Consider the following 3,275-nt stretch of genomic DNA (forward strand, 5'->3'; position numbering starts at 1 on the left):
TGAACCACTAAATGACTTATCTAGTGTTGTTTGGGGGTTATAATATGTTAGAATACATTAAATTTGATTGCTTACAAGTGCTTGATATGCATGAAGAGTGTTTAGAAGTATGTAGAAAGACTTGCCAAAATTTGGTCCAAAATGGGCTAAGAACCCACAACCATTGCTTTGAAGCATTAAATAGCTTGTATATTGTTGATTGGGGTTAGAATATGTTAGAATGCAATGAATTTGATTGATTTCAAGTGCTAGAGATGCATGAAGAGTGTTTAGAAGTATGTAGAGAGACTTGCTGAAATTTGGTCCAAAATGGGCTAAGAACCCACAACCATTGCTTTAAACCATTAAATAGCTTGTATAGTGTTGTTTGGGGTTAGAATATGTTAGAATACAATAAATTTGATTGATTAGAAGTGTTAGAGGTGCATGAAGAGTGTTTAGTAGTGTGGAGAAAGACTTGTTGAAATTGGGTCCCAAATGGGCTAAGAACTCGGAAACATTGCGTAGAACCACTTAAGGGTTTGTCTAGTGCTGTTTCGGGTTAGAATATGTTAGAATATAATAAATTTAACTGTTACAAGTGCTAGAGATACATGAAGAGTGTTTAGAAGTGTGGAGAAACACTTGTTGAAATTGAGTCCCAAATGGGCTAAGAACTAGGAAACATTGCGTTGAACCACTAAATGACTTATCTATTGTTGTTTAGGGTTAGAATATGTTAGAATGCAATATACTTGATTGATTTCAAGTGCTAGAGATGCATGAAGAGTGTTTAAAAGTATGTAGAGAGACTTGCTGAAATTTGGTCCAAAATGGACTAAGAACCCACAACCATTGCTTTAAAGCATTAAATGGCTTGTATAGTGTTGTTCGGGGTTATAATATATTAGAATACAATAAATTTGATTGATTAGAAGTGTTAGAGGTGCATGAAGAGTGTTTAGTAGTGTGGAGAAAGACTTGTTGAAATTGGGTCCCAAATGGGCTAAAAACTCGGAAACATTGCGTTGAACCAATAAATGACTTATTTAATGTTGTTTGCGGTTAGAATATGTTAGAATACAATGAAGTTGATTGATTACAAGTAATAGAGATAGATAAAGAGTGTTTAAAAGTGTGTAGGTAGACTTGCTGAAATTTGGTCCAAAATGGGATAAGAACCCACAACCATTGCTTTGAATAATTAAATGGGTTGTCTAATGTTTTTTGGGGTTGGAATATGTTAGAATACAATAAATTTCATTAATTGCAAGTGCTAGAGGTGCATGAAGAGTGTTTAGAAGTGTGGAGAAAGACTTGATGAAATTGGGTCCCAAATGGGCTAAGAACTCGAAAACATTGCGTTGAACCACTAAATGAATTATCTAGTGTTGTTTGGGGGTTAGAATATGTTAGAATACATTAAATTTGATTGCTTACAAGTGCTAGATATGCATGAAGAGTGTTTAGAAGTGTGTAGAAAGACTTGCCAAAATTTGGTCCAAAATGTGCTAAGAACCCACAACCATTGCTTTGAAGCATTAAATAGCTTGTATATTGTTGATTGGGGTTAGAATAAGTTATAATACAATAAATTTGATTGATTACAAGTGTTAGAGATGCATGAATAGTGTTTAGAAGTATGGAGAAAGACGTGTTGAAACTGGGTCCCAAATGGGTTAAGAACTCAGAAACATTGCGTTGAACCACTAAATAACTTATCTAGTGTTGTTTGGGGTTAGAATATGTTAGAATACAATGAATTTGATTGAGTATAAGTGCTAGAGTTGCATGAAGAGTGTTTAGAAGTGTGTAGAAAGACTTGCCCAAATTTGGTCAAAAATGGGCTACAAACCCACAACCATTGCTTTGAAGCATTAAATAGCTTGTATAGTGTTGATTGGGGTTAGAATATTTTAGAATACAATAAATTTGATTTATTACAAGTGTTAGAGATGCATGAAGAGTGTTTAGAAGTATGGAGAAAAACTTGTTGAAATTGGGTCCGAAATGGGCTAAGAACTCAAAAACATTGCGTTGAAACACTTAATGGCTTTTCTTGTGCTGTTTTGGGATAAAAATATGTTAGAATAAAATAAATTGTATAGTTACAAGTGCTAGAGATACATGAAGAGTGTTTAGAAATGTGGAGAAACACTTGTTGAAATTGGGTCCCAAATGGGCTAATAACTCGGAAACATTGCGTTGAACCACTAAATTACTTATCTAGTGTTGTTTGGGGTTAGAATATGTTAGAATACAATGAATTTGATTGATTACAATTGCTAGAGATGAATGAAGAGTGTTTAAAAGTGTGTAGAAAGAGTTGCCGAAATTTTGTCCAAAATGGGCTAAGAACCCACAACCATTGCTTTGAACCACTAAATGACTTATCTAGTTATTGTGTTGATTCTGGTTAGAATATGTAAGAATACAATAAATTTGATTGATTACAAGTGTTAGAGATGCATGAAGAATGGTTAGAAGTATGGAGAAAGACTTGTTGAAATTGGATCCCAAATGGGCCAAGAACTCAAAAACATTGCGTTGAACTCAAAAATGGCTTGTCTAGAGATGTTTTTGGTTAAAATATGTTAGAATAAAATAATTTTTATTGTTACAAGTGCTAGAGATACATGAAGAGTGTTTAGAATTGTGGATAAAGTATGGTTGAAATTGGGTCCCTAATGGGCTAAGAACTCAGAAACATTGCGTTGAACCACTTAAGGGATTGTCTAGTGCTGTTTTGGGTTAGAATATGTTCGAATAAAATAAATTTTCATTGTTACAAGTGCTAGAGATACATGAAGAGTGTTTAGAAGTGTGGAGAAAGACTTGTTGAAATTGGGCCCCAAATGGGCTAAGAACTCAGAAACATTGCTTTGAACCACTAAATGACTTATCTAGTATTTTTTGGGGTTAGAATATGTAAGAATACAATGAATTTGATTGATTACAAGTGCTAGAGATACGTGAAGAGTTATTAGAAGTGTGTAGAAAGACTTGTAGAAATTGGGTCCCAAATAGGCTAAGAACTCGGAAACATTGCGTTGAACTACTAAATTACTTATCTAGTGTTGTTTGGGGTTAGAATATGTTAGAATACAATGAATTTGATTGATTACAATTGCTAGAGATGAATGAAGAGTGTTTAGAAGTGTGTAGAAAGACTTGTTGAAATTGGGTCCCAAATAGGCTAAGAACTTGGAAACATTGCGTTGAACCACTTAAGGGCTTGTCTAGTGCTGTTTTGGGTTAGAATATGTTAGAATATAATAAATTTGATTGTTACAAGT

This window comes from Capsella rubella, unplaced genomic scaffold (assembly GCF_000375325.1).
Source record: "Capsella rubella cultivar Monte Gargano unplaced genomic scaffold, Caprub1_0 scaffold_1, whole genome shotgun sequence".
Classification (NCBI taxonomy): domain Eukaryota; kingdom Viridiplantae; phylum Streptophyta; class Magnoliopsida; order Brassicales; family Brassicaceae; genus Capsella; species Capsella rubella.